The sequence below is a fragment of the Dendropsophus ebraccatus genome, chromosome 2 (assembly GCF_027789765.1).
Source record: "Dendropsophus ebraccatus isolate aDenEbr1 chromosome 2, aDenEbr1.pat, whole genome shotgun sequence".
Lineage (NCBI taxonomy): Eukaryota > Metazoa > Chordata > Amphibia > Anura > Hylidae > Dendropsophus > Dendropsophus ebraccatus.
In genome coordinates, this window is record NC_091455.1 from 147,576,799 (window position 1) to 147,597,691 (window position 20,893).

Consider the following 20,893-nt stretch of genomic DNA (forward strand, 5'->3'; position numbering starts at 1 on the left):
ACCACAACAGAATACCTAAATAATACTGCCACAATATCCACTATTGCTACAGACCCTATAAAAGAGTACAGTTACATAAAGTGACTCGCATCAGGCATCTTCTGAAAACAGAATAATTTTTCTCTCCATTCAACTTGAGCCTTCTTGAAGTCTTCTCCTTGCCACAAATCCTCTCTCCAGAATCTGCCAGAGAAACATTTTAGGCTTCTTGCTCCAGAGCATGTAGTAGTTAGGTTTCCTGTGCCCCTATATAATAGTTAGGCTCATCTGTGCACCCATATAGGGTTAGGGCCTCCATGTGCCCCACATAATAGTTAGGTTAGATCTTTGCATATACAGTGGTGCCTTGGATTACGAGCATAATTTGTTCCGGGACAATGCTTGTAATCCAAATCCACTCTTAAACCAAAGCAAATTTTCCCATAAGAAATCATTGATATTCAAACAATTGGTTGCACACCCCAAAAATAATGATTTATTATTCTGAATAACATGTAAAATAGATGAAACAAACATTCAGAAACATCAGAATATGTGATATTATAAGTTACTGTACAGTAATGGAGAGGATGGGAAACACAAGGACTGACAGAGACTGCAGGGAGCATAAAGGAATGAACAGGGAAGATGTGGGCAAATACATGCAGCACTCTCTGTCTGGGGAGAGAGGGGTTACAGCTATGGAGATTACCTCCACAGTCCTGTCCCCTGATGTAAGCCCTAGCCTGAAGTGGATCTGCTATGATTTGGAAGGTGAGGGAGTCTTTCTGGGTCAGAGTACAGGGCTGTAGACCCCGCTATGCAGACCATGTCCCTCCTCCACTCGCTCTCCCACCCAGTACAGGGAGCTCTTAAACCAAAGCAATGCTCTTAAACCAAGTCATAATTTTGAAAAACTGTGAGCTCTTAAACCAAAACGCTCTTAAACCAAGTTACTCTTAAACCAAGGTTCCACTGTATATAGTATAGGCCCCTTTCTGCAGTTGCCATATAGTATTAGGCATCTCTATGCAGCCTCCAGATAGTATAGAACCCCCCCCCCTGCTGCAGCCCCTATATAGTTTTAGGCTCCCCCCTCTGCAGTACTCATATAGTAGCAGGCTCCCTCCAGCTCATCCCCATTTGGTGTTAGCCCCCTCCACCCATGCAGCCCCTATATGATATCAGCCCTTCCACCCTGTGCAACCCCCACATATGGTATTAGCCCCTTTGTGCAATCCCAATACAGTATATTTTCCCCTCTTGCATCTCCATATAACATCAGTCCCCCACGGAAGCCCCCATATGTTATCAGTCTCCCTTTCATTGCAGGCTGCATACAGTATCAGGTTCCCCCCTGGAACTCCCATATAGTATCAAATCAGTTCCGCCCTGCAGCCCTAATATACCATCAGATCCCCCCTACGGCCATAATATACTATCAGTCCCCCCATCCACCCTGTAGCCCACATATAGTATCTATTTCACCCTGCAGCCCCCATTTAGTATCAGCCCTCTCTTGCAGTCCTCATTTAGAATCAGTCTCTTACCCTCCCCTGGAGCGCCATGTAGTATTGGACACCCACTGACTCCTGGCTTCTCCAGTGTTCTGTCTTCTTTCCCGCTCTGCATCTCTCTTCTCTGAAGATGAGTAAAGTTCAGGGCTGTCAGTCAGGGTGACGTATTAAACTATAAGGCCCCATTCACACGTCCGTGTCAGTTTTTACTGTCAGGAAATCCTGATCAGGAGGCCTTAAATGTCATCAGGAAAGTATCAGGATTTCCTGACAGTAATCCGTTTTACCTTCAGGAAACCATCAGGAAAAACCTTCAGGATTTCCTGATGAGAAGAAAAATAGGACATGTATTTCTGCAAACTGGATGGTCACAGCTTGCAGAAGTACAACTCCCATCATGCCCGGCTGACAGGTCATGATGGAAGTTGTACTTCTGCAGTCTGTGGTCACCCAGGTTGCAGGACATGATGGGAGTTGTACTTCTGCAACCTGGATGGCCACAGGCTGCAGAAGTACAACTCCCATCATGACTTGTCAGTAGGACATGGTGGGAGTTGTACTTCTGCAACCTGGATGGCCACAGGCTGCAGAAGTACAACTCCCATCATGATCATGATGGGTGTTTTAATCTCACCTGTCCTGGTCTCCTGGCCACGGGGGGTTGGTGGGTGCGGGGGTGCAGCGAGTGGCTGGGGGTGCCGCGAGTGGCCGGGGGAGGGGCAGTGCGGGTGATGTGGTCCGATGCGGTACCTGCAGAAGAGGCGGCGGACAAAGAGGCAGCAGGAGGCCAGGGCAAAGGCAGAAGGTGGTCCGGGTGAGTGGAACTCCGGACGCTTTCCCGATGTGCATTATGAAAGCGTCCGGGGCCCGGGCGCTCCCATAGACTCCTATGGGGGCGTCCGGGCCGGATTTCCGGACGAAAATAGAACCGGTTCTAAAAAATCCGGTCCTATTTTCCGGAACGGACACCCTTTCGGAAAATTCCCGAAGGGTGTCCGTGCCCAATGAAAGTCTATGTGTCCGGAAATCCGTCCGGATTTCCTGATAGGAAATCCGGGTGGTTTTTCCGGACGTGTGAAGGGGGCCTAAGCTTGTCATCAAAAGGAGGGGGTGCAGCACCTCCTGACACATCCTGGGGTTTGCCGGGAGCTGAAGCCCCCTTTTGATTGATGGGGTCATGCACCCTGTGCAGTCACATAGGTTGCACACCCCTAAGGCCAGCTGGGATTTTAACTATACATTTTAACATGTTGTACAATAAACAGACTATGGGGGAGATTTATTAGATTGGTGTAAAGTAGAATTTTCTTAGTTATCCCTAGCAACCAATCGGATTCCTCTTTTTATTCCTCACAGATTCTTTGATCTTGATAAATCTCCCCCTATGTGTTTGGTGGACATATTGGTTCACTGCAGATCCACAGCAGGCAGATTTTCTGACTGGCTATTCTTGCTTGCTATTCAGTCATGTTTTGTTAAGTAGAAACACCTTAACAGGGCTGGATTATACCATCAAAAAATAGGGCAATAGCCAAAAGGCGGCAATCACCGTATAAATATTTTAACATAAATATGAAATTATATGAAGAATCAAGTTTCCAGGAACATAGATCCATTCACAACAAACTGTGTCAATTAGAAAAGTTCAACTAAGTTTGGTCACATATAATTGAGGAAGCAATAGCTCATTTCTTAAGGCTCATCAATCATGCCTAAAATCTCTGTAATATCAAGACCCTGTATTAGCTGCTGTTGATGAATTGTTGTATACCTCATTGAAATGCATAGCTTCAATCTCATACACATCCAGCATTGTTTCTGGCTTTAAACCAAAATATAATTCAACACCAACAGTAGATGTTTCATTTTTCTGTTGTTCATGTTTTATATGTGAAAACATATCACAATAATACTGAATTAGATTTTTAAAAAAAATATATATTTTTTTAAAACATTTCATTATTTTTTATCTATTCGTAAAGATTCCTAATCTATTTTGGCCTCTATGGACACGAATCTCCTGGGGGGCCCATGGCTGTCCAAACCTTCCACATTATCAAAGTTACTAGTGGCACTACATATCACTCAGGGGCCCACTAGAGGATCCTCCTATGGGCTCCTAAGTGATGTGTTGGACTACAGCGCCGTCTCTGGAATTCGGGACTGGGTGATTGCACTATTCAATTACATTTGTATAATGTAATTGTATATGCAATTTATGCTCTATTGAGGTAGCAGTGACGTCTAGCACAGACAATGTCTGTAACCCACACCACCTATGCCAGAAGTCAGTAGAATATAGCCACATACCAGACAACACACAGGGGGGCCATCTACTATGAGGCAGCAGCACAGGGGACCATCTAATATAGAGAGCGTCAACAGCACAGTAGGGCCATCAGCCTGTCCACCCAACCTGGGCCACCCCTATCTGCCCAAGACCCCCCCCATCCCAGTGGGACCCTAGAGTGACAAGAAGGTCTCCTCCTTTGTAGTCCTGTATAAACCTTTGCTGCAACTATAGAAGATGGTCTCTTGTGCTGCTGCCCCATATAATAGAGGGCCCTTGGTCCTAATATAATTGATGGCCCCCTGTGAGTGGGGCCATGTGCTTGTTCCCCCTAAAGTAGATGGCCCTGTGCTTCTTACCCTATAGTAGATGGTCCCCTGTGCTTCTGCCCCCGATAGTAAATGGACCCCTGTGCTTCTGCCCCTTATAATAGATAACACCTGTGATGCTGCCCCCGATACTAGATGGCCCCCTGTGCTATAATCCCCTATAGTAGATAGCCCCCCCCTTTCTATGGCCTTCAATATTCATCATAGATGGAGCGGCCCTGACAGTGATGACATTATAATCCGGCCCTGGTGTAGGATATACATCTTTTTGTTAACATAGTAGGAGCGTGTTTTAGTGAACTGTCTTTGCTTCCTCTTATATAGTAAAGAAAAGACACACTACAATGCAAACCTCATTCCCCCCTTATTTCAGGATACATGCAAATACATCAGGTCATTCCTTCAAAATACTCTGACTGCACAAATAGAGTCACTGTCCACACTGTGCATGATTCTGAGGAATGACACAATGAGGGACGTGTATAACCTATAATCTAATGTATAATCTTTGTAGATCATTGTACACCAGGATTTATGCATATACACTAGAATTACAAGAACCTACAGCTCTTAGTACTTAGCTGCAATGACAATCTCTCCATGCTAAGAGGATCGTCTGCAGGAGAGCCACTGGTTAGAAACCACAAGTTTGCTGGATGATGCTCAATTACTGATGTCAAATGATGATTTACTTTTTCTGCACTCTTTCAATACGCCAACCAACAACAGGATTATGCTAAATTAGTCCTACAGTTGAATGCACTAATGGTGATTAAAGCCAGAGCCATTAAATATGATGCAGTAAGGTCCAGAGACCAGAGAAAGTTACACAGTTGAGGGCTGGCAGAAATAAAAGGCCTTGAGGAAAAGAAAATGTAAATTGCTGTTTGAATACATTATTCCATTTAATACATTGTGCTGAAATAAACGTACACCATGGCCTAGATTTGTAAATTTGTAATTTTGTTTCTACTAAGGAAGTTTTTTTCCTTGTTTTGTTCTTTTATGTAGCTGATTTATTAAGCTAAGGATTCTTTAGACATTTTGATGAATTGTCCCATAGATTTTCACATTTGTGGAAAAATTAGACAATTTTATATAGAGGTAATACACTTGGTATATTTCTTTAGGCTATGTTAGGTAGAAACAGAATCACATTAATGTCAGAATAAGAATTCTTAGTCATACAGTAAAAAATGTTTCAAATGACATTATATTAAATCAAATCAAATCATAAAGACAGTTAATGATCGCAATAGAAAAGATACTGATGGAGTGTACAGTATAGCATATGGACAGTAGTTGCGTATAATTTATGCATGAATTTATGCTGCTTTGACTTAGTTATAACAAAGGTCATAACCTTACAAAGAAAATCAATAAAAGGATTCGGAATAGGTCAGGTGCCATTTTTGCGCAACAGACATAAAAGCATACTTTAAAATCAATGAGGCATTCAATCTCTGTTACTCTAAAATATGCCTTTTGAGGCAGCATGGCACATATTCATTGATTGCTGATAAATCTTTTCATGTCATATTCATAAAGTACCAGCGCAGTTAAATGGTCACTGTCGTTTCAAATAATTTTCACCCATTTTTATAGCTCTGTTTGAAAAATGACTTCCTGTAGAAAAACAGCTGTAACACCTTGGCAAGTAGGTGTCTCACTTCAATGCAATCTGCTATTTACTGTCCTGTTGTTATATAGTGTGCGGGTATCTCTATCAGTATAAAGTTAGGGTATGGTTAAAGGGAACCTGTCACCCCCCGTGCCTGGGTGACAGGCTCCCGACCCCCCGTTAGAGCCCCCTATACTCACCTGATCCCGCCGGGTCCCGCTTCTGGACCCGGTCGGGTGACGGAGATCTCAGCCGCTGCAGCCCGGCGCGCGCGCTGAGAGATGAGTCCAACGCTCATAGAGAATGACGGAGCACTGGACTCTCCTGTCATTCTCTATGAGCGTTGGACTCATCTCTCAGCGCGCGCGCCGGGCTGCAGCGGCTGAGATCTCCGTCACCCGACCGGATCCAGAAGCGGGACCCGGCGGGTATTAGGTGAGTATAGTGGGCTCTAACAGGGGGGCCGGGAGCCTGTCACCCCGGCACGGGGGGTGACAGGTTCCCTTTAAGGAATATCTCTCATTCTTTGTCTTGTATACACTGTCATTTTGCTTGTCAGACTACTAAACACTGCTCATATTGCATATGCTGAGGTATTATGGATGTGCTTTGTGTTTGTCACTCCTAGCAGTCACATGCTAAGGATGTAAGAAACTTGGTCACATGACCTAATCCCAGGCAGCTTTATTCTAAAGTCTTCTCTGAAAAAGAAGTCTCCAAGGTTTAACCCCTTTCTCAGTTAGAACCAGTCCCTGCAAACCCTCTCCCCAGAGATCTGGAACTTTCTAGCCAGTCCTGGCTTGAAAAGGGAATTGAGCGCATTTGTTCCTGTGACTGTCTCCTCCTGTTATCTAGGTCTTGTACAAAGCCTTTTTGGCCTTGTCAGATTCCAGTTTCCAGTTAATATCTGACACAAGCAAGTCTCATTCTTGCATTTAACACAGTACTTTATGAAAAAATTCAGCCTGTCATTGCAAAGTACAATTAGTGGGGCACAAAATAAGGGATCATGTGGGTTTCTAGGTGAAAAAATGCAACTGCTATGGCCTTTTAAGCAAAAGGAGGAAAAAAAACAGAAGTGCAAAAATCGAAATTGGCTCTGTCTTTTAAGGGTTAAAGTATACTTAGTGTTTAAATAAATACTTGGCCCCCTGGTATTGTTATAATTCTCTCTCAGTATGTCTACCTCATGAGCTCACTGCTGGTGAGAAGTCACTTTTGTAGCCCTTCCAGCCTACAATTGCAATTATTAAAGCTAAAACCAGGAACAGATTATAAACAGGAATTAGGATGTGTTCAGACATGGCATTTTTTTGTGTTTTTTTCTGCGATTTCCCAGCTATTTGGTATGCACGAACAGATGAAAAAGCAAATGGCAGTGTTTTGCAAACACAGGTCATAAATATTGAGCATGTTCTTTGTTTAAACGGTCATAATTATTAATGAGCAAAAAGGAAGGTCAGCTCACCAGGATGCAGTATATGTGTGCCGCTGTAATTCCCCAGATCAAGAGCGCGTGGAGCAATATTGCGGGCCGTCTCCCGTATAGACTTCGGTAAAGAAAATAGTGGCTCCCAGCTTCGTAAAAAATGTATATAACTTTATTGAACGTGCATCTTCAAATGGCAAACAGGTTAAAAACATCAGCGCTGACGCGTTGCGAGGTTACACCTCTTAATCATGATTGATTAAAAGGTGTAACCTCGCAACGCGTCGGAGCTGATGTTTTTAACCTGTTTGCCATTTTAAGATGCACGTTCAATAAAGTTATATACATTTTTTACGGAGCTGGGAGCCACTATTTTCTTTACCGAGGTCATAATTATTTCCTGCCGTTATTCTTTACGGTGTGTACACTGCTGGCCAATTTCCCATTGACTTCTATGGAGTGCATTTAAAAAAAATATATTGTTATATATTTACCTTCATTTCACGTTGTGTGAACATAGCTTAATGTTCGATAAAAGATGATGATAAAAGCTATCATACAAACATCTTGTGTGCCAATAAGCATTATTATTTTTTACACTTGCAATTTTCTTACTAGTAACCATGGAAGTGGCTTCAAACAAGACAGAAGTCTTTTTTTTTGTACTAAATCCAAGGTCACTTAAAAAAGAAATCCCTTGGGTAACACTTCTTTAAGTTAAAAAGGAAATGAGACATGAAGCGACATGAAAGTGTGACCTGAAAGTCAGCTATCAGTATATTGATTCCTTTAAAGAGTGATTAGGAACAAATTACTTTATGTTTGGATTGGCCTACTTTCCATATCAGATGACTTCAATGTCATCACGGATACAGGCTTTTGTAACTATACAGATTACATGCTTTATTATTGCTCTAGAAAGGAAAAATGCTAATTTGACCCTCCATCATACTGGGTCTTCTGAAAGCGTTGTATTATAAGAACAAAGGTGGTTAAGCTTATGTTGTGTGATTCAAAGGTGTAACACAGCAACTATAAATAGTGCATAGAACATATTGCATTGTGTGCAATAGAGAGTTCTGATGCGGGCTCGCGCGAATGCGCCCGCATCAGCACTCAGTAGCGCTAGAGGTCATCCGGCAGGTACTGCAGTACCGGCCGGGATGATCTTTTCAGAGACGGGCCATTCTGTAACCCGGCTGGATCACTGAATGGCCAGTCTCTTACGAGGTTTGAACATTGCCTAAGACAAAACAAAAACTGTAGCTTAAATACACATGAAAGTAAAGGAACTTTTTTTAAAAAAAATTTGAAGATGAACCTGGGCGATTTATCATTTTCTTGCAGTAAGTCTTAATAATAAAAAACAGCTCAGTTTTTATTTTACCAGGACTCATTAATATTTAAAAATAAGCGGTGATGGTAGCTATGGGCAACAGATGATGTTGTTACTACAAGACTGTTTGATAAATCTCCCATATGAAGTCCATGGGCTCCATGCTGAGGATCCATAGTCATTCTGTGTGCTGACTGCAGGATCAGACTACACAGGGTTTCATTGTAGTCTGTATCCATGGAGACTTACTGTGCTGCATAGAAACTGTATGAACAAAATGAAAAGGTTCTTTTAATTATGACTATTTGCAATAAATAAATATATAACTATCGGTGTAACTATCTGTGTTTAAAGGGATTGTATGAGGAGCAAAGTACAGCTGATGTCTTCTTCAACTGGGGCTCCCTTCCTCCCTTCCCACGTTTGGCAAAAAATGGGGTGGGGGGGAGGTGTATATTAACCATGCATCAGCTGTATTCTGCTCCTTGGACAACCCCTTTAAGCACTGACTGAAAAAAATCTTTCCCACAAGATGCTGGGACTTTCCTAACCGAGCACCATTATATTATTTTCATTATATGCCATTACAAATGCAATATTTATATTGCACCTCTCCCTATGGTGCTAAGAATAATTATTACTAAGTATAAGGTCAGATTATAGTATGTTATGTAGTGTTCTACAATCGAACCTTTCAGCTGAAAATGAGAATTGTAATTGGAAACATTCTCATCAGCAGGGAATTACTGTGGCAAAACAAATTATAAGAATTGTTATAATCATGTATTTGTAACAGGAAAAATTGTATCCATCAGCACAAAGTAGAACCAGTATTAGTTCCACATAATGTACTTTTACTATATATATATATATATATATATATATTTTTTTTTTTTAAATGTGTTGCCTATATTACTTTTCCTCACTAATTAGAGCAGATAGTAGAGCCTCAACTATTGTGAACGTCTTATGTGTATAATTGTGTCACCTTTTACTGTAATGTGACCTGTGATGATAAAGGGGGCATTGCTGAAAAGTGCTAAAAGAGCTGAAAGGGACCCATATAAATAATTTCTTAATTGGAACACGAAGTGGGCTTAAAAAAAAAAAGGAGTAGAATAGATGTTACTAAAGCCAGCAAAAGACTGAAATATAGCTTTACAGGCTAAAATATAGGTTTACTAAACCCACTGTGGCAGGACCAGTAGATGAGCCTTTCTGTAGGGGGAGATAGAACCTACATTAGAACATCAAAATCAAAAGAGTTTGTATACCCGTATGAGATTTCATCTATAATCTTATAAACCTACAAAAATCTCGACATTGACAACTCATAAATTTGATAACTAAATTTATTTTATTTTTAAATTATTTTACATTTATTTCATTTTTACCCATAAAAAAAAAAAAAAAACACATTAGACATGTTGAAACCATTGGGAAAAATCTGGTACATAGAAATGAATAGGAAATATTTTAGATATCACAGGGACTACAAGTCTCAGAATAAAATATGAATAAAATATATATATATATATATATATATATATATATATATATATATCATTGCACGCAAATGGGTAAATATATACACAAAAGACCAACGGAGTGAATCTGTAGCACCAAAAATATTGCACAATTTTAATAATATATGGCCTAATAGCGGCCTAATATCAGGACAACTATAGCTCCAGTGTTGTTGCAACACCTCAAATAAAGAGTCTAATAGCAGCAAACAGCAAAGTAAATGGAAACACCATTGCCCATAGTCCAGTAATGGTCTCCCCAGAACTAGAACCCCGTGACCACATACTGACCCGGTGGCCATATGTACCACTTCCTACCTCTCCACACTCCAACGAGTTTCACAACTGCTTTGTTGTTGATATCTGTATAGGGGCCTTCAGATGTCAAGGGAAAGAGGGATCGGGCATCTTGTATTTCAACTTGCCTGATCCCTTGTTCCTGTTTAAATTAAGCTGTTGACAGAGGTGTCTGGGAGCAGCTTATTGTTGAGTTGTCTTGCATATAGGGAAGTTGGAAGGAATAGTAATAGGCTGAACAAGCATTCATCTAACATCTATCTAATGTGTGGCATGTAGAGTAATTCTTGGGATTGAATGACTGGCTAGAATTCAGAAATAAAGCCAAGTGACATGAAGCTCTATGTACCAAAAATAGTTAAATAATAATAATTTCTTGTCATTCATAAAGAAGCTACGCAAGTGGCTGCATATTTGTCTCCAGCATTTGCTTTGGGAATAGTTAGAATGTATCAGCCCCAGTCATAATTCTAGCATTTATTTCATTGAGTAAATTACATTTAGAGTGATGATTATTTGAGGATCAGAATTTTGCAGACACCACTTCATTAATACTCTTCCAATTACTGTTTACTTCTGACACTTTAATTGTGAAATGGTTTTTTTACTCATGGGATTTTGTTTGAGGTCTGTATTAATTTAACTAAAGATATTCCATTAAGGTAAGTGCTATTGATTTTAGAGCTCATTTTGTAAACCAACAAAGCACAGTATCTATTCATGAATGTTACATTAACTGTTACGTGACCGGAGCATTTTAGTGGTTCTGTCTCCCAAAAGCCACATTCATTTTATCATGTAGTGTTTTTGGCAACAAATCCTCCAATGAGGATTTTACAATTTTGAAACTGTATATTAAATAAAGAATGGCAGAACATAAAAATGCAGAGAGGTAGGGTAGAATAGAAATTTAGGGTATGTTCACACTGTGCTATTTTTTAAAAGGAGAAGTCCAGCAAAAGATTTTATTAAAGTATTGTATTGTCCCCCCAAATCCCCAATATACACTTAGTAAGGAAAATGCCTATAAAGTGTTTTTTTCCCTGCACGTACTACTGCATCAAGGCTACACTTCCTGGATAAAATGATGATGTCACGACCCGACTCCCAGAGCTGTGCGGGCTGTGGCTGCTGGAAAGGATGATGGTAGAGAGATGTTCAGTGTCCCTCCAGTGCCCTGTGTCCCTCAGTGTCCCTCTGCCATCATCCTCTCCAGCAGCCACAGCCCGCACAGCTCTGGGAGTCAGGTCGTGACATCACCATTTTATCCAGTAAGTGAAGCCTTGATGCAGTAGTAAGTGCAGGGAAAAAAGCACTTTATAAGCATTTCCCGTAATAAGTGTATATTGGTAATTTGTATAACTTTTGGGGGGCAATACAATAATTTAATGAAAATTTTCATTGGACTTCTCCTTCAAAAGAACAGACGCAATGAAAACAGTGGCTGTTCTTTTCAGTCTGGTCTCTATTGCATTGCAATTATTGCAATGCCGTCCGTTCCATTCTCACACTGTACCGAACAATGGCCGTCGTTTGGTACAGCCGTGAGAATAATCGTCATGTCAATTAATAACGGCCGCTGTTGCACTAACAGCGGCCATAATTAAGTTTCCATGCACACATGGACTGCCTTTTCCCGCAGTCTGTGCATCAGTACTGTACATGGAAATCAATGTTAATTCAAGGAAAGATCCATGATGTGTCCAGCCTGTGGAAGTCATGGAAGACCCGAGGCTATCATGACGCATGGTATGTGTAGTGGTTCGTGTTCGTGACAGCTAGGGAAGCTCTATGTCAGATGCCAGACTGCCAGGATTATTTTGGGAAATGTTTACTGTTCACTGTGATTTATTGCCATAAACTGTAGAAAATAACTGGTCCCCAACATATGTGTCCTAATAAAAGTGCCCACAGACTTTAATAGCCAAAAAGATGACAAAAAGAATGTTAGGGCCCTATTACATGGGACGATTATCGTGCAAAAAATCGTTAAATCGTTCAAATTTAAATGATAGTCGCTCTGTGTAATTGCAGGCAGTTATCGGAAAATCGTTCGTATGTCGTTAATTGTTGATATAGATCTGAACCTAAAATTATTGTTAATCAATTGTTAGTCATTCGCTAATCATTCGCTGTAATTCTACGTTCGTTCGCTCAAGTTCCGCATTTTTTCACTAATCGTTCAGTGTAATAGCACATTGCCTATTCTTTTTCTGGGATCAGAAGGTACTGACCATAGTAACGAACGTAGTAACGATTGTAACTAACGATTGTAGTAACGATTGTAACTAATGATTATCATTCTGTCTAATATGGTGAACTATTTCAGGTTAATGATAAACAATCTCGTTTGCGATCTTTTATCGTTAGTCATTAATCGTTAAAAATCGCTCAGTGTAACAGGACCTTAAGGGTCCTAATCATCTAACTGTATTTGAAAGATTTGAAAGCACAGTCAGCTAAAGTTTTCAATTTAACTGTATGAAATAATGCAGTAAGTTTTTTTTTTTTTAGGCAGTACACATTAATAGCTACATAGACATATAATTGTAAATGATTAGCCATTCGTTCGGTGAGATTATTTTATGCAGTCTCACCAAACATAAACAGTGCACTCCAGTTTAAAGCCTCGGCCATGGATAAACGGCAATGGTGCAGGGAAACAGGTGCCGCAACCCTCTTTTAGAACCTTTAGAACCGTGGGCCGGTTCCCGTGTATGGTGCCGTTCTATTTATGGGCACCAGGCTGGGGGTGAAGCTTCCCTGCGCCAATACTGTTCTATCCATGGCCAAGACCTTAACTTTACCTGCAGTTCTACAGAAATCCACAGATAACACATTAGGCTTTGTTCCAACACCCTCAAATCTTTGTATAATAATGACAGTTGTTAAAAAATAACACTGTTATTTGACGTCAGCTGTCTAATAAAAATGGCAGTCATTTCAAGGGTGTGTGAACATAGCCTTATAGGGCACATTCTGAAATGGGAATGTTCTGCTGCATTGATACTCTTAGGTCTGCTATTGAATTTATTTTATTGTTTGCTTGCTAGTATAATTGCTGTAAGGCTGGGCAGGGCTTCACGGCCACAGCACCACTTAGCCCCACCCACATTGTTCGAATGGGCGTCGACAGGTGGAGCCTATCCACTGATGACGTCATTGGGGCAGGCCTACGGTGGCGATGTGGGCGGGGCTAAGTGGCGCTTCGGTCTTGAAGCCCTGCCCTGGCAGCACAATCCGCAGATGATAAAAGATCACTTTTTACTGGAACAAGCACCATGACGTATGATATAAAATAGGTATGAAAACTTCAACATTTACCCTTAACACCTGAGTAGAGAAGTCATATTGAAAAAAGGGTGTGACAGTGTCATCGTAAAATCTTACAGAAAATGGTCTGTACTGGATGAATAGGAAAACATATATTTTAGTTTACTACATGCCCATGTTTTATCTAATAGATGGCATGTTATTGTACTGAAGACAAAAATGATAACTTCTGTGATGTGGGAAAGCAACACATAGAGGTGATTAAGGTGGAAACTTGACTACACTGATCAGCCATAACAAACAGTGATACAGATGGAGTGAATAACATTGGTAATCTTGTTGCAATGATGTTTATGAAGAGGTAAGAAATATTAGACAGCAACTGAGCAACATCTAATTGTGGTGGATACATGACTGAGTTAGGGCTTCTCCATAATATCTTTCAGGTTGCTCCCAGTATGCAGTGGTTTGTACCTACCAAAGGACTAGTCCAAGGAAGGCCACCTGGGGAAGGTGCAACTAGGTCTTGGATGCTCATCGATGTGCATGAGAAGTAAAGGCTAGTTTCCCTGGGTTGAGCCCATAAAAGCAACTCTAGCACAAGTTGCTGAAAATACTCTCTATGATATGTTAGAACACACAGTACATTGAAGCTTGCTTGTATTGCTTTTAGATCAGCCAGTGTGCCAATACTGACCCTGTCCACCAGGAAAATAGTTACCATGGGCGCATGAGCATCAGTACTTGACCATGAACAAAAGGAATAAGGTAGATGTGTCTAGTGAATTACATTTCCTTCATCATGGGGACAGCTATGTGTCAATTACCAGAGATGAGAAAAGGATGTCATATAGGAAGAAAAGCATTGTTGTTGTTATTATTATTATTATTATTATTATTATTATTATTATTATAAGCAAAGGCAATGTTATTCTCTGGCTATGTTCTTCTGGGAAATCTTGGGTCCTGGCATTATGAATGTTGCTCTGACACTTACCACCTGCCTTATAATTGGTGTAGCCAATGTACACCCCTTTGTGTTCATGGTAAATGTCGTAACCATTATGAATATAGAATTTGTAATGAAAACTTTCTTGGTTTGAAAACTGTAAACATATTAAAGAGTGTTCAATGAATATAATTCATCACAAATATTGTACCTGAATGCCTGAGTACCTCTGTACTTCTGAGTAAATTATACTGAGCAATTTTTAACTGCAGTAATCAATATTCTGGGGTAATAACAGTATCTGATTGTAAGAAATTATTCTACTTGAAAAATCACTTTGCATAAACAGTCCTGAAAGCCTCGAGTAAATAAAATACAGACGTGTGTCAGAACAGTCACCTGAATTATGTCAATACCATCAAACAACTGTAATATTAATTCTGGTCCAAGTACTGTAGCTATTGCAAGCCAAGTGCAGTTCTGAATCACCCAAACTATCATGAAGAACTAATGTGCTCGTGCTAAGTGCCATTACAGCCACTAAATTAGTGAATAATGCATAGACCATGCAACATTATAAAGTAGGGATTATGCATATTCTAGATGTAATGTTATTGGTCAGGCAAGTCTGGCCCAAGGCAAAGTCCAATGGCTAGGACATAACATAGAATATGTCAATAAAGTAGCTGTGCCACTTTATCTCATGTTATCTACAGTTAGGCTCACATAGGTTCACATAGCATTAATGCTGTACGTCATTGCTATATCCTGTCAAAAAATGTATCTCAATGTATATTAAACATAGAAACATAGAAGATTGTCGGCAGAAAAAGACCACTGGGTCCATCTAGTCCGCCCTTTTAGTATTTTCTTCCTTATTATCTTAGGATAGATATATGTCTATCCCAGGCGTGTTTAAATTCTGTTATTGTAGATTTACCAACCACCTCTGCTGGAAGTTTGTTCCAGGTATCTACCACTCTTTCAGTAAAATAATATTTTCTTACATTGCTTCTGATCTTTCCCCCAACTAACCTCTCACTATGTCCTCTTGTTCTTGAGCTCAGTTTTTTACTAAAAACACTCCCCTCTTGAACCTTATTTAGTCCCTTAACATACTTAAAGGTTTCAATCATGTCCCCCCTTTCCCGTCTTTCCTCCAGACTATACAGATTCAAATCCTTAAGTCTTTCCTGATATGGTTTATGCCTCACACCTTCCACCATTTTTGTAGCTCGTCTTTGGACCCGTTCTATTTTATCAATGTCCTTTTTTAGGTGAGGTCTCCAGAACTGGACACAGTATTCCAGATGTGGCCTCACCAGAGCTCTATACAGTGGGATCACAATCTCCCTCATACAGCGGGATCACAATCTCCCTCGTAATATTGTGCAGTTCAGCATTTACGTACTTTATTGGCCACAAATGTTATGCTATTGATTATGTTTGGGCCACTTCCTGATTCTACATGTTTATTTAGCCGAACTCAACAATGTGTTATTCTGCTTTATTGAATTCACAAGAAGTGCCCAAAATTTAGTCACATTTGGGTCACCAAAATGAATGGGCCTGGTGTTGTGCACCACGTTAGAGGTCAGCATCCCCCTTTTTGATGTAATGCCAAAGTATAGCTGGTATGTACAGCATTAGGCTATGTTCACACTACGTAAAAGTACGGCCGTTGTTGCCGATGGCAACAACGGCCGTACTTTTACTGCGGTGGAACAATGCCTGTTGTTCCATGGGATCCCGGCCGGAGCGTACACGCATCGTGTGCGCTCCGGCCGGGATCCCATACGCCGCCGCAAAAAACTGACATGTCAGTTTTCTGCGTCCGGAATTCACTGAATTCCAGCCGCAGAAAGACCTGTCAGTTCACACAGTGAAGCGAGCGGCTCCGGACGCATCAGAGCTCCGTGGCCTTTCTTACCTTCATCCTCAGGCCATCACAGAAATGGTGCTGAGGATGGAGGTAAGAAAATGACCTTCATCCTTAGAGCCCTTTCCGCCATAGGTAGGTTAGATGCTTTCCCAGGAGGTCACATTGACTGGTTATCAGATTATCACAAGTTATTACAGTGGTCACATTGGTGGTTATTGACTATGAATGCTAAAAACATAACACATTTAAAAAAACTAACTGTGAAATATTTGTGCCTAAGATTTCTAGACCCTTCAGAACATTCATTCTGTCATTTGGGAAGAATTCCACATGGGATCCAGGTATCAAGATAAGAGTGAAGTGTCCTTGCTACCACTTGACATAGTCATAATGTGAGCTGAGTTCTGCAACCTCTTCACAGTCATTAAGATAATGGTTTTCTGGAAACGTAATATCGAAAAGATTACATTTTAGGAAATAATATTTGGCAAAGCTAAAAATGAAATTGAATTAACTACAAAATCTGTAGAAATATTGAGTCACTAGCTTTAGATCTGCTTTTGTTCAAACTTCTGGTATAAAACATATACATTTATGTTCAATTACCAGTCTTAGGCTATGTTCCCACACAGTATTCTTGCTCAGTGTTTTTGTCAGTATTTTGCAACTAAAACCAGAAGTGAATTGAAAACACAGAAAGGCTATTTTCACACATTATTGAAATTGAGTGGATGGTCGTCATTTGACGGCAAATAACGGCCGTTGTTTTAAAATTATGGCAGTCACAGGTGGTTTTTAATAGTAGGAGTATCTATTACCCTTAAGGGGTAGTGCACCAAAAAAAATTTTCTTTCAAATTAACTGCTGCCATGAAGTGCCAGAGATTTGCAATTTACTTCTATTAAAAAATCTCAAGCCTTCCAGTACTTATCAGCTGCTGTGTGTCCAGCAAGAAGTGGTGTTTTCTTTCCTGTCTGACACAGCGCTCTCTGTTGCCTCCTCTGTCCATGTCAGGAACTGTCCAGAGAAGGAGCAAATCCCCATAGAAAACCTCTCCTGCTCTCCAGACTGGAAATAATACCACTTCCTGCTGGACACACAGCAGCTGATAAGTACTGGAAGGCTTGAGATTTTTTAATAGAAGTAAATTACAAATCTCTGGCACTTCATGGCAGCAGTTGATTTGAAAGAATTTTTTTTTTTGTGCACTACCCCTTTAGGCTATGTTCAGACCTCGTATGAGACTGGCCGTTCCGTGACCCGGCCAGGTCACGGATCGGCCGGTCTCTGAAAAGATCATCCCAGCTGGTACTGCAGCACCGGCCGGATGATCTTTGCAGAGTTCTGATGCGGGTGCATCCGTGCGAGCCCACATCAGAACTCCCCACTGCATACTATGGAGTGTGCCACCGGAGCCGCTTGCTCCATAGTGTACACTGACAGAGTTTTTTATTGAATAGCGGCCGCAGAAAACTGACATGTCAGTTTCTCACGGTGCAGCAAGAGATCTCGGCCGGAGTGTATACTATCTGTATACGCTCCAGCCGGGATCCCATAGGCGGCAATGTTACAACAGCCGTATTTTTACGAAAATATACGTAGTGTGAACATAGCCTTATCTATCAAGTCACCCTTGACAGTCAGCTGATCAGTATGGACTGAATTTGGCCAATTCTAGGTTATCAGCTACTAGCACAGAAACATGTCTCCCATTGAGAGGAAGGGGTAACCAAGTTAAGGCCGTTTTACACTGGCTGATTGGCAACTAGCATTCAGCCGATAATCAACCTGTGTAAAAGTGTTAGCGATTAGCCGATGAGTGGGAAAATAATCGTTCCTACAGCCCGTGAAATAGTTTGTTTAACCCGGCCGCACAATTTATTAAGGCGCTGCAAGCGAGGACTGATCTGGTTGATTTTAACATATGTAAGAGGACTCTCTGCTTAGCTTCATAGAAGGATGTTTCAAAGATGTCAACTTGCTGTTTGATAAAGATGCTAATAACAGAGGAGATCAGTTTCAAGTAACCAACATAGGAAATGTGCTATAATCAGTGATTTATTCCACCCAGTAGCCTAGCCATATTTAAGTTGCCATATATAGAGGGCTAATGCCAGATATTGTACTGGTATTATGCTGCCTTGGTTTTGCCATGATTGTGCAACTGCCTTTTTTTTTTTTAATTAAACATCCTAGAGAAAGGTTTCTAGAATGACTGAACAGGAAAACTGATCACACGATTACAATGAGTTTTAACATTTTTAACATGAAGTGTATCTGAACAAAACTGACATGCATAGGACACGCTGTGCTTGTATGAGGTAATTATGTGCAATCCAATGCTCAATATTGTAACTCTGACTACAGTGTTTCCCCAATCGCCAAACCATGCGTAAAATATTACAGTAGTGTTCAGGTGATTGCTAATTGCTCATAAGTCACCCAATTATCGATCACCAATCAATGTAGCAATAAAAGACTGGGCTGTAAACAATTTTTCATTACTTGCTGGTATCAGTCACTCTTCCCTCCAGAAGTATGCAACCTTACAGTGTCCTTGAAGTGTGGTATGTACTGCCCATAGCCAAGAACGGGCCTGCACACAAGCTGAGCTATGAGTGAATCACATTTCATTATGTTGTGTCTATGTTGTTATCTGCTGGTTGTGTCTTGCATCCTTCTAAAATGTTATTATCACATCCTCTGAAAATTGTGATGAATGAAAATATTTTTTGTCTTTATACTGTTTATAAAACAATGAGTTCCTCATTCACTCGGTTTAGCTTTCAAGACATTGAATAACTGTGGAGTATACAGAAATTGTCTGTCCCTGTGACTAATTTGTTACTAATTTATGTTGTTATTATCTGTACTTTCTATAGAACAGCATGAGCTTTAGGATAGAGAATAGTTCTGTATCTCTAGTCTTGATGTTATCTCTGTTACACAATGACCTGTGACAATTTATTTGACTATGAATTATGCAGGCTTTATAGGAAAGCTCCATGCTTCCAATGACATTTGTCCTTTTATACTTGCAGATATATTTTGTATAGTTTTTCAAGATGGATTTGTATATTTCAAATAAATACATATTTGGACCCATTATAGCTACAAAACCAAATAACTTCATCAGATTGTAATGGAAATAGTTATGATGTGTAGCAGTAATATACTTGATTATAGTCTCATAGTTAAATATGTATATTGATGTTGGTCTTCATTGCACATTCAAGCAAGGGAAATTGTAGGGTCATAGTTTCATAGTTTATTGTAGGGTCATAGTTTAGACAAGAAACCAGGAAGGGATCCGATCCATGGGACAGAAGAACAATACAGGCATGTACATTATTTTACTTAAAAAAGTACATCTGCACTCCTTTACATATATGTATGTGGTACATATCTAATTTTAACAACTTTGCTTCAGGGTACAAACACACACGACTGATCCGCAGTGGATTCCTCGCAACGAATTTGCAACGAGATCCGCTGCGGATACCTGCCCTGTAATCTCTATGGGCAGACATACTCGCAGCAGGGTTGACATCCCGAAGCAAGCCGGATCTCAAAGCAGGTAATTTATAACCTCCGGCCGGCGGGGGGTTAACGCCCAACAGACTCGCCCAAGTCTGCCCATAGAGATTAAAGGGCAGGGATCCGCAATGGATCTTGCTGCAAATTCGTAGCGAGAAATCTGCTGCGGATCAGTTGTGTGTGTTTGTACCACATATGTACCACATACATATATGTAAAGGAGTGCAGATGTACTTTTTTAAAGTAAAATAATGTACTGTACATCCCTGTATTTTTCTTCTGTCCGCTGAGGATTAGTTGCGTGTGTTTTGTACCCTCATGGGATAACCCCTTCAAATAGCTGATGTTATTTCAAACAACTGTAATAGCCTATGATTCCTATGTGATTCCTTTCCTAAGATTCCTAACATATCTGTAAACCACTTTATTTACCAAAAATTATACCATAATCTGCTGTCCACTCCCTGTTTTAAAGAAAATCTGTATCGAGTAACAGACATAGCAAGAAAAAAACACAGGAAGTGGGGGCAGGGTGAAACATGCTATGAAAGGAAGATAAATCAAAGCGTCTGTCTTATCTCTGACCACCAATAAAGGTCTGGGTTGCTGCCTACTGTATGGAAATTCTCCCCCAACCCCTCACCTTAAGTTTTTATGCTTGTCATCATCATTATTATGATCAGCAGAAATGTAATGCTTAGTGAAAGCCCTTCCATGCTGTGCTTCTGCTGTTTTGTTTCCCTTCTGCCCACATAACACTTTGCAAGCTCATTGCATCAACACCTCTTGACCCATATGTCATCCCTAGTAGTGAACTGGAAATCATCTGCCAGACCAGTGCCATTCTTTTCAGTCCAGTGCACTTTCATTGGCATTGTGTCATGAAATAGCAGAAACGAGTTAGAGCCCCAATACCCCTTCAATAGCT

At 40.5% G+C, this 20,893-nt stretch overlaps 1 protein-coding gene across 7 annotated transcripts in view; it reads left to right on the forward strand.

Moving 5' to 3' along the window:
- Positions 1-20,893, forward strand: part of PDE1C (phosphodiesterase 1C) — a 553,045-nt gene that overhangs the window by 169,991 nt on the left and 362,161 nt on the right. The gene's annotated exons all lie outside the window — the stretch shown is intronic.